Source organism: Chrysoperla carnea, chromosome 4, assembly GCF_905475395.1.
Source record: "Chrysoperla carnea chromosome 4, inChrCarn1.1, whole genome shotgun sequence".
Taxonomy (NCBI): Eukaryota; Metazoa; Arthropoda; class Insecta; order Neuroptera; family Chrysopidae; genus Chrysoperla; species Chrysoperla carnea.
In genome coordinates this window covers 50,162,498-50,177,793 of record NC_058340.1, presented here as the reverse complement: position 1 = coordinate 50,177,793, position 15,296 = coordinate 50,162,498, and the positions used below count along the sequence as shown (strand labels likewise).

The 15,296-nt window shown below is 28.7% G+C and overlaps 1 protein-coding gene across 1 annotated transcript in view; it reads right to left on the bottom strand.

The window, feature by feature from the left end:
• LOC123298038 (zwei Ig domain protein zig-8-like) overlaps positions 1–15,296 on the bottom strand; it is a 498,844-nt gene that overhangs the window by 410,982 nt on the left and 72,566 nt on the right. The window lies entirely within an intron of this gene.

The window sequence follows — 15,296 nt, the reverse complement described above, 5'->3', positions numbered from 1 at the left end:
TCTGTGCAAAACACGATTTATATGGGAATTCAACGGTACGGTTCATCTGGCCAGAAAAAATTCTAAAACCTCGTTCCTGCTGGATACGTATTTTATTTTTATTTGATACTAATCACACACTATATGTTTTCACAAAGTATCCTTTGTTTGAATTGTTTTGGAGGTTTTTCAAATAAACTGTCTTAAATGACTGGATTATTTAAAATATTTAAAAGATAAGTGGATAGTTCTAGACTATGAACATTCAGAATTATCTTATCGAATATATATTTAGAAGAAGGTATACATGTATAATATCAAATTAAGCAATTAGATGAATCAATATTTCATAAAATAAATTTGGGAATAAAGTATGTAAAAGAATATGTCAACTTAAAAAAACGCCCTGTATATTGATCTGGGACTCATTGAGTCATTGAAATATTTTCACCTTTTAAGAGTGAATATTCGTTATTTCAAGAATGTAAATTTTGGAATTATTGAAAAACATAAACGCTGTTAACCGAAATCGTTCAGTGCATGAATTTCCTACATATAAAGACAAACGCATTCACCACGCCCATATAGATGCTATAAGAAATTAACTAACTATTAACTCTTACTATTTACGTTTACCAACCTTGCATCATTTTATGTGGTTGCCGACAGTAATCAAATCGATGATACATTTTTTCGATATATGCCACTTGCAAGAAATTGTATTCAAGGTCAAAGATTGAAGCAAGTAATAATTCAAATTACAGAAAGAACCATTTTATTGCTTTTATTTGCTATCATCATCATTTTCGAATTTGTACAATAAAAGTTTTAAATGAAAAAGCAGCTTGAGTGTACAAGGTTATTGACAAATTTTTTGCATTAAAACACATTTTCTTTTCAAATTGTGATTCATTATAATAATAAAATATAATATATTCCTTGTTCCATATATATATTTTTACTTATACTATACCTTTAAACCCATTTACGATATAGATTTCTACTTTACCTACACACATATTACGATCAAACGAAAAAAGAATAAAACGTTTGTCACAAAAAACAAATCCTTCATTTCTGTTTTTTGTTAAACAAAGGTATTAACGTATACCATTTGGCCGCTTTTATACTAACTTTTGTTCGAAGTTTCTTCTAGGCTAACCAGTACTATTTGTATTGATCTATGAAGTAATACCCTTCTTACATGTTATACGTATAAGATAGATAACTTGTGACTTTAAATCGTTGGTTGCGGATGTTTTTTTAAAAATATAATAGAATTAGACTGGTGATGTTAATTGTAACGATTTAAATAATCTTTAGAAAAATATAGATCTTACAAATTTATATGCAAGAAATTTGCACTCGTGTAAAAATTATCAAAAAAAATCCTTTTAAATCAATTTAAAAAAAAAATCTTACCAATTCTTACATATTTTGTTATAGAACAAGTTTTATCTCTAAAAATTTTAGCCCAATAACAAATGAAGACGCTTTTTACCTGTCCCGCTCATTGAATATCATGGAGGCATGATATTATAAGGGTCCAATCAGAACCCAACCTGGAAATCCTAAGCAATAAATTAAATAATATATAGGCTGTTTTCCCCAAATCGTTTTTTTTGTGGGTCATAATGGGAAATCCCAAGGCAAATATTGTGATTTTTTCCCAATTGAGTTTGTGTAGGATCTGAAAAGGAAATCTCAACGTAATAATACGAAATTATAGTGAGTTTTTCCCATTTGAGTTTTGTGAGGGGTCTAAATAAGAAATCCCAACATGGAAATAAGAAATTATTATCAGGTTTTCCCAATTGGGTTTTGTGAAGGACCTTAATGGAAAAAATTACCATGAAAATTAAAAATTATAGTCACTTTTTCCCATATGGGTTTCTTGTGGGTCCTAGCTGGGCAATCCCAACATGAAAATAAGAAATTACTAATTACACACATCTTTTTATCAACATTACGTATTCAAAATATACTCATTCAACTTAGAATTTGATATAGTTTAATTTCACTCTTTTCTTAAAAATGTACATACAAGTCAAAAATAGAAAAAAATTTAACGTCTATCGGACACCGTCTTATAGAACTAGCTGAAAATGAATGCAAACTTCAAGAACGTTTTTTGCAAAGGAATGAAGAGATTAAAATCATTTCCGCTTTTTTCGGATTTATATAATAATAATAGGGTTTAACCTTCGTTTTTATGAAATACGTCTATAACAGAGGCCATTCACATTATTTGTTAATCTCTATTTATTTAACTACATACATAATTTTTTTTCGGATTTAATTAACCTACAGCCCTTTCATTGATCGTTGTTTAGGTACTCAGCTGCTTTTGATGCAAGAAATAGATATATTATCCGATACGATAAATAAATCTCTTTTGTATGAGCACACAGGGTATTTTTTAAACGTTACCTAATAATCTAATTTCGATCTAAATTATAGAATTGATGAATAGCTAAAGAAATATTAAATACTAAGCTGAATTTTCTATCTGAAAAACTTGCAAAAAATGATACAATACATAAAGTGGTATCAGTATAAATGGCATAATTTGTCCCATTTAATTTTAGGAAATGCCTAATTGTAAAATACATTATTAAAGAGAAAAAAGTAATTACATTCCACAAGCATATGCTTGCCAGATGACTTATTAAGTGGTTTTCAAAAGTGTCGGAAAAAATTGACAAATTAGTAATTTTGCATTAATATATTTTTTATTAGCATTCACATGATTAAAGATATAAAAAAAGATATAAAAGTATGCTTCGCTAATCAAGATTGTGATAAAGTTTGAATAATAATAGATTATTAAAGAAAAGCAAGTGAAGTATATACCTTATACTGTACCTACTCCACGTTAACGTTTCAGTAAAAATTATTAAACTTATTATGAACGAAAACGAACAAAGTAGCAAAAGATATATTAAATATTGTATAAGAAATATCTCCTTTTTAATATTCACATAAATATAAAAAGATAAAACCTTTTGAATAATAAAATTTTATTTTGGTGTTCGTACATTTATACAAGATGTGACAAAATGCATGTGTCAAATTTTTAGAAAAACCTATTTCTCGAGGTAAGAATAATAGGTAAGGCAGCCATTTTTATCTGTACTTCTTTCTATCATATTAAAAGTTGACCCGGGAGTCACATATTTAATCTTTTATACGACCATATTTATAAAAAGGTCGTTTTAAACGACAATGGAAGAAATCTAGTAGTGTATATACAAAATTTGGAATGCTTAATGGGGCATATTTAAGATCTCTTGAATTTGACCTTGATTTTCTAGGTCATCGCAATGTTTTTTCAGGCTCGTTATCAGAAATACACTTCAAGTTAGACAGTTTTTTAGTTAGGGATTTTCTTAGACTCTTAGTTTTCGAAATAAAAATTCTTGAAAAATTAAAAATTCAATATTTGATTTTATGAAAAAAGTGTTTTTTAAATCTCTGAGGGAAATCGCTCAGCTAACGCAGTCCCTGCGTAACGAATTTTTTCGAATAAGGTACATCTATGTATCTTTCTTCTGTAAACGTAAAATAAATTTCACCGTGAATATTAATTTTTATTTGAAACATTACTTTTTCCAACGATAATGCTTGGATAATGAGCCAGATAAACAAAATAAATATCTTATTTTTAGTGTGACATCATTTAATCTTACACTCTGTATATTGCAGTTTTAATCTGAAGTAGAAAATCGTCGATAAACATATTGAAGGCGATATTATCTCACTTTTTCGTTCCGTTTTATAATGAAGTATCTTTTTTTTTATGATGAAAACTATTAGGCTTGTTCATATCCTCCAAAGCTAGTCGTTCATTGTCTGATCGGTTCATTTCAAAATGGATAGAGGAATGTAAAGTATAATGTGATCGGCAAGACACGATACGATGACCATCGTGTGGCAGTTGTATAGTAGTTGATAATTCTTTATTCGTCGACCAGGAAATGACTCATTGTTTTATCTTTTGGAATTGTTATTATATAAAGAAAATTTGGAATTGTTATTGTATAAAGAAAAGTAAATTTTCGAAATTGCTGGTTGGCAGATAGATGGCAGAATAAAAAAATAAATAATAAATAATATTTTTAATGTACAATGTTTTTATACCGGACCAAAAGTATAAAATAATAAAAAACTATTACAATACTTGTAAGATTGGAAACGATCAACACGCTGGGCATGCAGCAGACACTACACTCTTTATATGTGCCCCATGTTTTTCGTTTCCAGTCTTACAAGTATTCTAATAGATATTTATTATATGTTAAAAAAATTTTTTAGAAATTTATTTTTCCTACTTTCAATGTGAAGTTAGTTTAAAATCGGCATCGCCAAGTAAGTTTAAAATCAATTACAATATTCCATCTGAACGATAAAAAGCGTTTTCTTCTTCCCTCCATTTCGTTTTTCTTCTTTCACATTTTCATGCATTGCCATTCACCTCTGAGCTATGGTCTAAATTTCAAGTCTCTACTCACCGGGAAGTTAATTTAAAATCAATTACATGTAAAATCAATTACAAAATTCTACTCGGGCATACAAAAATCGAGGTAATAAAAACACATGTTTAAAAAGCAAACATAAGTCGATTTACAGCGCCTTAGTTAGCGGACATTGTATGTAAGAACACTACAATGTATAAAATGGAAGTACTTGTATCTTTAAACTACTCTTTTCCATTTTAAAACCCAAACATTGCTGCTATACTGTGAATAGATAGTAAGTAATAAGAATTGCACAATATTTTATCGTGCTGCCAATATTAGTCTAGGTGTAGAAGAACCAATTCATTTTATGCAAAACAGTTATGTTATAAAACTTCAACTCCATTTTGAATTAGAGTTGACTCAATTCCAGAGCAATAATTTTCAGAAGTATTTTCATAAAATAAAAATTTGATTTAACCTTTAAAAGTGAAAAGCCTTTATTATTTTGTATTAGATAGAAATATGCATCGCGTCTCTATTTCAATGAAATGGCGTAAAGAGCTGAAAAATGTTTTTATCTTCATTAGCCGGAGCTATTCGTGTGATAAGTAACCTATTCGTGTGGTAAGTTATCAAAATCATACCTTACAACTTTTTTTCTCTTCGAAAATATGCACAAACGGAAACTTCCCTTTCAAGGAGACTTAAATATTCTTCGATAGTCTTTATTTACCAATTAAATCCACATTGAATATTTATTAATTTTAGCTTACTACGCAATTCAAAATGTTCCAAGCTGCTTGAAAGAGAAGTTAAGAAAGGTAAAAAAAATTTTGTAGAGGAGAAAACTGTTAGGCAACACAAGAAGACAAGTCCTGCAATGCAAGTCATTCTTATATGAGCATTATTAGTAGGTACTATTAATATTTTTACTTTCAACATTAAGACAGTACGAGTGGCAAGGCAAGTTTCGACTCGTCGTTGAAATTAACTTCATGAATGTAAACGAAAAAATAATAATAAAATTATTCAATATATGTCTTGGTTTTCAAACTATCGAAGCAGAATAATTAAACAAAATTTTCAATTTTCGATGTTTTGAAAATTACTCCAGCTATCGAAAAATTTTTATTTTTCGGCTTATATTGTCAGGTTATTACACAATTCACCATCAAAATTGAATATATATACATATTTTTTGTAAATTTGTGTCCCCATTAGCGTGCTCATACATTGGTCGGGTTTTTTTTTCAATAATTTATTAAGATTTTAATTTTAATTTAAATAGTTTTTTTTTTTTTTTAATTTCCATCAACTAGTCTTGGGGAAATCTATAAAAACATATCAACCATCTACTGTTTTCCCATAAGACCAATCAATATTAAATATGCCTGCTTTTGAAGTCATTTATTTATCCTTCCTAAAATTTTTTGAATTGATTTAGACTTAATCCAACTGTATAAAAAAAAAATCAAGCCTTTTATCAAAATTGCCCTGGCGCTCGTACAGCATTAATATGATAAAAAGCCTAGCATTTATGTACCATACGGAATACGCATTACGAAAAATTAATATATCACGAAACATGATACATCCTACCTGATATTCATATTCTATAATGTTGTGAACAATAAATATACGATGAAGACCAGGATGCTACTTTACAGAGTATTGCAACACGTACATCTGTATATAAACATACCTGTAATATGTGCTTTTGTTCGTTCAATTCTATAGTATAAAAGGTAGCTTGGATTACCCTCGAAAAACACATATGGTAACATATTGGTGACTTGGCTATATAACAGTTATAAACATATCTCTTATCGTCAGTTTGATAGTTTCTCTCCCTTTGCTAATATCATTAGACATAGAAAATAAGAATTTATATAGCATCTTTTTGTAGGTAATAGTGGTTTGAGATAGTATTACTACACTCCTACTTGATATAGTAAAAAACATTTTCAAATAGCAAAAATAACATTATTTTTTTATAACAAAAATACTTACATTTTATTTGGACATTTTTTTTCTAAACATATGTATTAATATATAGGATGTTTCTTTTTAATTCGAATGTCTCAAACGCTTTAGTAATATCATAAATGTGAAAGAGTATATGCTTCTTAATTTAACACGTTGAAGTATACTAGTTGTTTGATTAACATCTTGGCATAGTATATCTCCCACGAGTATGAGAGAGTACGTATGTATTCATTAAGCAATCCGTTCTAGAAGAGATAACACATTCAGAGGCAGTAGAACCATCGTACAGCTTAAAGAGAATCGAAGCTACAACATTTGCAAGACACATGTAACACCTATAACACTTCTTTCGTACACGCAATGCTTTACGCATGACTTCTTTCATACTCGTAAGAAATGCCTATGCCAAGATAGAAATTAAACGCATGGTATATTAACCTACATAGTACATATTAATGAATTTTTCAATTATTATCACATACTTGAAACTTTGTATAGGTATCTTTATTATGATCTTTATTATAATCATTTCGTATCTGAGAAAATTTGACGTTTTTTTTAACAAAGTTTGGAATTGCATCACAAACCTTAAAGAAACTTTGAAGGTTTTATTTTCTTTTTCTGATAGGGCTCATTAGAAACAAATTGCTGCACTGAAGGAAAAATAACAGTGCTTCACCTTAAAAAAAAATGTATAAACTAGTTTTATTTTTGCAATCATATTGAAACGATGTCAAATTGAATGATCAAAAATAATTCTCATCCAAATAGAGACTTTTCCTCGTTAACCATGTTTTTGTCACGCATGTGCGCAAGGTATTATTGTGATATTTTCTTCTTCAAAAATAATGTACTTCAATCTATGATGGTGTCGCACAGAAAGATTTTTCAATTTGTTAGTGTACAAAATGTTGAAACTGTTAAAACTTGAAAAGTAGTCATAGTTGAGGCTTGTATCGGTTAGAATTTATGCTCCAGTATGTGTCGGTGAGTTAATTCAGCGCTAAATCGAATTTTCTGAAATGGCTTCATGTATATAAAAATTCCTTCATCTTTCGCCTTTATATCAAGAAAATGAACATTCAAAATAACGGTTTTGTGTCACTGTAAAAAAAAAATAATGAAAATTTGTACTACTATATAAAACTACTATCCAGGTTGTTTTTTAGAGGAAAAAACGTCATCCTTTTTAGATGACGATCCTGTATACACATATATACATATATACCCCAGCTGTCATCATAAAGTAATTTAAAACTTACATGGACCTTGTAGGTAATAGAATGAAAACTATTTTTATTTTTCTTCTTCTAGATAAGAGAAAATGGTATACTTTAAGCTATATTTCAGTTATATCTGATTCTAAGACATTAGTGTTGTTTATTTGACATAGTTGTCGGTTGTTACGTGTATGTTTCTCTGTATATATACAACAAATATGTTCTTTTTTCCCCTAAACAACATTTTCTACGGATTCTGGATATGTTGTACACTGTGTGGTTCTTATAGGTTTCACAACAGCACCAAAAAAAAAATATTATAATTATAATGATAAATAAACAGGGTAGTTAAAATCACACACACAAACTAATGCAATAAATCAAATAACTTCGTTCGTAATGAATTTTTGTTGACTTCGAGTTGAGATATAATAAACAACAAAACTTTTACCCACATTCATAGTAGTATCGGCTATTCTGTGCACATTATTTTGTTTTACAGCACTCGAAACAATATTTTGTGTTTTTGTTTTTTGTTTCTCTTTTTATGTTTCTTGTTGTTTTTTAAATGTAAATAACATTTATTTGAAACAACTTTTTTTGAAAACAAATGCTCAATTTTAAAACAACAAACATATTGTGTGGATACTTAAAATATTATGAAAAAAGTTCAAGGGATGATAGGCACTAATGGTAAATAAACATTTTTAATTTTTTTTTGGTGGTCTATATTAGTATAGAATTCTGGAAATCTTACAATATTTGTTTGTACTTATAAAAAATAATTTTTTAACAATCAAATAAAATGTGAAAGATTTTACTTTATTTGTTCTTTCACATGACAAAAACAACCAAGGACATGATCTTATAAACACCGTATTTTTATCTTGATAGAGAACAATTTGGGCTCTCCGACATAAAAAGTAAGTTCCGACCAAATTTTTAATACTTTCAGAAATGATCGTTTCGAAAAGTAAAACATAAGTGCAGGTATTCACAAAAGACAAAACGATTTAAGGTTTCAACTCACAAATTAAATTTCGTTCATGGGGGTGCTACCATGTTATTTTCCCTATGATGATCATGGTGGAGGCTACGAGAAATAAAATTTTGAATCGTGAATATTTTCCGAACGGAGGGTGGTCAAACGAAAATTGAGGGTGATCAAAAGTGGTCCTACGATGGTCCAACGATTAAACTCACAAAGAACGTAAAATTCGTTCATGGGAGTGCTATCTTCACAAACCTAACGATTTAGAGACACCCTAAATAGTCTTAAATTTGTCTCGGAAAGAAAAAAATTTTTTTATTGGTATTTAATCGAGAGTCTGCTATTAGTCTCGATTATTTTAATACCATTTCAGCCTTTATTTCATTTCAATGCGAGTAAAGACCTACAAAAGTAATGGCCTCGAGTGAAGATCTAAAAGAATGGCAACAAATCAAATAAGTTATTATTTTCAATATATTTTACCTAGAAGTGACTGCATAGTATACTGTGAACAATCACTACTAAACTGGCATACGTATTATATTAATGGGTCTTGAAGAATGATTAACAGACAGTAAAATATTTTGTGAAGAATAATTCGGCAATACTAACACAAAACACAATATAATATTTTACTATGTTTGAAAAACTACTTCAAAATGTTGATTTTCCTAATTAAAAGCCACAAACAAATATATTTCCACAAAATAAGCACGTTTTCTTGCCATAAAATGAAAATAAATTTTTAACCTTTTTTATTCTCGCAAAAACGCTGTCAACCATTTTGGTGACGTAATATTGGTAAAAACAACAGTCGTGTATGTAATTATTATATATATAAATAAAGTTGATGGTATCATATCCAATAATAACTATGAAAGCCATCAACTATAATTAGTAACTAATACATGTTATTTTGCCTATATAATGTCACATCATGAAGACTCGTGTTTTAGTTCATTACGACTTTTAATTTTAATATAATAAACCAATAATGTGCTTTTATGATTAAAAATCAGAATATTTAAGTATATTTCTATGTTTTATATAATTTTAATTTTTATTTAATTTCATTAATATCCTATTTTCAAAAGAACCTTGTTTTTTATCTACAAATCATCAATATGTACCAACTACGTTTAACTCAAAAAATTATCATACATCATTTATCTAATGTATGTACGAGAATATGCAACAAACAACTACAGAAATGATGTATGAGCTTTAATATGTATATAGGATGAATCTAATGAACCTTTAACTCTCCGTATTGCAATACAACAACGAACGGTATGTTCAACGATCTGTTCGGTTTAGATGCAATTTTAATTACATTTGATTGATGAGTATCTCTATTTTTTTCTATGCACTTCTATAAAATATGACTTCAATAAATTTTTTTATATTTGTCGTATCGGCATTCAGAAATTGATCGTTAGTATCAAATGTGTAAAAATAATATTTACGTTTATATCCAGTAACAACGACTACATTTAGATAAACTCAGTGATTAGAGTTATCCTCAATGACCTATAAATATTAATCAATTATTATTTTCCCAGCTGAAGTAGAAAGCTTCGTTTGTTAATTGTGTTTCTAATAATTCTTTTAAAAAGGTACAAACCAATGGAATATTCTTTACCACTAAAATCACAAAGCGCGATGTAAAGCTGCATTTTGGCATGTTAATTGGATCCCTCAGGGGAGTGTGAAACGATGTTTTACAAGCAAAAAGAAGTTGTGCTAAAAAAACTGCAAGATTATCATAGCTTTACAGGTATCATAGCTTTTTTTTGCTTGCAAAACGTAGTTTCACACTCCTCTAAGAGGTCCAAATAACATACCAAAAACATCACCTTCACCGGCCGCCATTGGTCGTACTTACTAGTTGAAGCCACATACAAGTTTTCATCATTCTATCTTTTATATTTTTGGAGAAAATGAGCAACAAAATTTTGCCCTAATTTACCCCCTCACGAGATATCAAGTAAGAATACTTTCATTAGTCAGGAGGAAGGATGACTAAAATTTGAGTATTGAGGTTATGTTTTCCTTTGTTTTTGTCAACTCTCTAGGAGAGATGGTCTTGCTTGCTCTTCTGTAGATATACCGTAAGCGCTGAGAGTAAATTTTTTATCTACAATATATTTCCTATTATAGTCGTAGCATAAATAAACTTCACAAGTACATTCTATTCTTTCTAAGTGGATTAAAACTAATATAAAGGGACAATAAACTTTATCAATATTTCAAGCTTCTACGAATATTTCTATGGTAACCATTTATGATATGTATAAATAAGTAGGTAATATTATTGAATTCTGTGAATCTGAACTGACAAAAGAATTTTTAAAAGAAATAAAGACGAGTTTTGATGAGGTAAATAAACTTTGAAAATATTTTATTTCACTATTAAAACAATCCAGCAGGTTTTGAATTCGATAGAATTTTTATGTTCTATAATAAATTAAACCAATAGCATCATCATCACTTTTTTCGCCTCGCAAAAATTTACTAAACTTGGGTTGATTGTAATGTCGATCAATTTTATATATTCGAAGAACAAGATGCAAAAGAACAAAAAAAGGTGAACAACTAGGCAGTAATGGTTGGCTTAGTTAACATATTAATACTGAGATTTGGAAATAACAGAAAATAACCCCCGAGAACTTTGTGGTTTATAAAATTCTGTGATTTACCAAAAAATGAACAAATTTTTTTTAGTATTGTACCCAAGAAAAATTTTGTTGATTTATTTTGAGACAATGCTGGGAAACTATGACTTCTATAAAGGATGATAAAACATATGTTAAACTTTCAAATAGCAGAAAATATGAATTGTGACGGCTACCATGTTGAATATGATGACGTCACTTCAAGTATCTTGAAAACGCATACTGAAATTATGTTACTAGAGAGAGAGTTTAAAAATAGCTATATGGTATATAGGTCATTATTTTTATCATACCATATACAATCGTATTATTTTATTTAATGTTCTGTAAAATTTTTACAATATCTTGTCAGTTTTATACGTGTAACATATACAAGGGTATTATAAGTTGAGTCTAAAATATTAATAACTGTAAGAATACGGTGATTAGACGAACAATTATGGTACAGGTATTCATTGCATCAAAAAAATAGTCCATTTTCATTAATTTTCACAGTCATTCAGCCGTCAAAATTATATGGACTCTTACTACCCAAAAAGTTTTCTTTTAGCTTATCTTCATTAATTCTGTTATAAATTTGATAATTGTCATCTATTTTCGCTTTCATCCTTTGTTACTAGGATTCAAGTAACAGCATATGGAGATTTCATCACTTAGTAAATATCTAGGCTTCCGTAATTAGATACTATTTAGTATCTTGTACGTAATTAAAAGAGTTAAAAATAGTTTTGGCATGCTTTTATAAGCTTAAGCATGAATGTGATGGAATTTTTCAATTCATATCAATTCAGTGGGAGAGAATAAATATGTTATTGCGCAGGTTTATGCCTACTTTATAACAATTATTCGACATAGTTTATGACATTCCCAACCAGATAGATAGTGCAAGTTGCTCATACTTTGTTTATTTTTAATAAATATTCTTTTTCAAATATAATTTATGCTTAAAAAATCATTTTATTACAATCCTAAACATGTAGGTGCTGTGAAAATATGGATATTTAAATGTCCCCATCTGGTTTTACCAAGTTTCACATTACCAACTTCACAATCAAATTCTATTTCGGAAAATGCATAGATAAGGCTGTTTTATTGCTTTTATCTTTGTTTTTTTTATTGTTACTTATTTTTCTTCATTGCAACTTTCTTTATGTATATATGTATCGTTTTCTTCGATTTGATTTGATTTTATTATGTGATTTTCTACATTACAAGGGATTTTGTCGATCACATCAGATAACTCAATTTATGTAAAACTTTTTATTCTAGTTTCGTATATACCACTGTTCAAATGTGGACAGAATACATTGATACAACCCTCGTAGCATTCTGGTTGAAAGTATTGAAATTTTTCTCTATTTAACCAAAAAAATTCCTCGTTTAAAAAAAATACGTATTACATTTTTATTCCCCTTAAAAAAGATCCAAAACGTGTTTTTTTTATTTTTTAAATTTTCTATTTTGTTTCTATTTTGTTGAAATCCAAGAGTCCAAGTTTATACAAACCATTCTGTATAAGACAGATGCATTAAATTTAGTCAAAAGTTTGCAATGTTTAGAAAAATATATGTGCTGAAAACCAAAGAGCATACGTGTAGGAGAAGGCTCCCATTACTGCAATGTTAAAAAGGGTATATACGAGTTTTAATTCCTCTAGTGATTCAGTTCGGTCAAAAACGCTTTTCACCTCCATAATTTTCTTCAAAAAAAATCTGTTATCAGAGCGCATTTTCGATCTAAGAACCTCCGTGTTATAAGCCCATCACGCTTCCACTATGCCACTGGGTTAAGTATGGTAATTACCATATGGAATTCGTGACTGTAAACGTAGCCTTCTCTTTTATCTTCTTTGCTGAAAACGAAAAAATAAAGCTAGCCTAAATGTTTTACACTAAACCATGAATGATTGAAGAAAATGAAGAAAAGTTTCTAAGAAAAAAGTCTCTAAATAGTTAGACAAAGAAAATCATAATCTCAGTATCATGATAAAACTCAAGACTCAACGAACATTAAGAGCAGTTTTCTATAAAAGTCGTAATGTTTTAAAGTGCACCTATTGACTTAAAACCAGTATATATTACTATTGCTCCAAATACTAGCATTTTAAAAAGTCTGTTTTAATTTCTCATAAGCCGTACAGACTTTATTGATACACAAAAAATTCAAATTTTTGAATTTCCTTAACAACACAAACATAGAAAATCCGTTCAACGAGAGAACTCATTCTTTTGTTATATATTAGAATGAACCTAGTGTAATCTAGAATCAACGTTGGCAAACCTTGAAAATTCAAGACGCTATGACGCAATTTAATTGATCCGAACCATTTTGATTACTGTTGGTTATTGTAAAACAAAATAAAAAGATCAAAGTAAACTGTTTCTAATGTGTGCATTATCTATTATAGTCCGCGGGACAGCAATTTTCTTGTTAAGTGAAAATACATATTGAAACTTCCTTGAGGGGATTACTTTTAGCGTGCCTACCAAACCTTCTCTCAACGACTTTTTTCGAAAGTGCTGCGATTTCAAATGAACATGATAACGTCATATTTAAGCCATCGGTCCAAAAAACTCAGCAGGGAACTATGTCAACGTGATAACATTAATAATTATTAAACAATTCCAAAAGTGAACTATGTATGTATTGAAAAACAAAAATATTTAAGTACGGCATGTTTGAGGTGATAGACTTCATCGGTGCAGTATTTTTGAAGGAAAAAATATTTATTTTTGTAATTTTAATTTTATTATTATCAAGAGGTCATATTATCCAACATACTGTTCTATTCCCCGCTGCGTTTTCGTGTTCATTTGAAAACGAATTATTTTTGAAAAAACTCGTAGAGAGAAAGTTTGTTAGACTAGCCAAAAGAAAGCCACTAACGAAGTTTCTACACACGAAGTGACGAAGTGTATTAATCATTTAACAAACAGGGTGCTGCCCCGAAGACTATATGTTCTTCATAAAAACTCATTTTTTCGTGAACAAAGGATATGGTTTACAAACGTTTAATTTGTGACATAACAAAGAAAATATATTAAAAAATACAACTTCCACATCAATTTAGGTCTTTTTATTTAATAGTTAAACTATACCATGAAACACCTACCTTTTTATGAAAATGTATGACGTAACATCTACATAAATGTCTGTTTTTTATATTCTAAAGTTATATTAAACGAAATAAAATAGATTGAAAACATCAAAAATAATAATATCTAATTTTTTACTTGAAATACTTCTGTCAAAATAATATTTGTTGAAATGTTCTCTCCACAGGTTCTGACATTATGTATAGAATGACGCACAAGATATTCAATTCGTTGACAAAAAAAAAATTTATTTTGATTTATGGCATTAACAAAAATTATCACACTAGTAATATTTGTATTCTATTTCCTTGTCAATTTATGAAAAATTAAATTTTACATTTAAATTACGTGTAAACATTTTTATTTTTTAATAATAAAAGAAATTTTCTGACAGAAAGTAATGAATGCTTTTCACACAGAAAATCAAAATCAAGAATTTTATGATATTTTTGTTGTTTTATTTACGTTGTGAAATTGAGGATTCATTATACTTTTTTTCTGCCCAAATGTTTTTTAATATTTTGAACCTCTGATTTCTTATTTGGAATGCTACGCTTTCAAAAGTAGCAGCATCAAAATTAGCTACATTGTTTGTCATTGTTTGGCAAACATTGTTTTAGTAAAATGACCATACCTCACTTTTATATATTTCGAAAAACACAGTGATCCATTTTAACTATGCACGTTAAAAAAGTTGCAAGTAAAGATGAATAAAAAGTTTGTTGAAGCTAGATAAATCGACAAATTTTTTTCGCTTTCTTTTTGCTATGTCCATATATTTTACAAAAAAAATAAATAGAACATTGATTATTACTTGATTTGTATGGTTTTTTTCAATAAAATGGTCAAACACTCTCAAACTAGCTCACTTAAAAGAGACAATTTGAGCG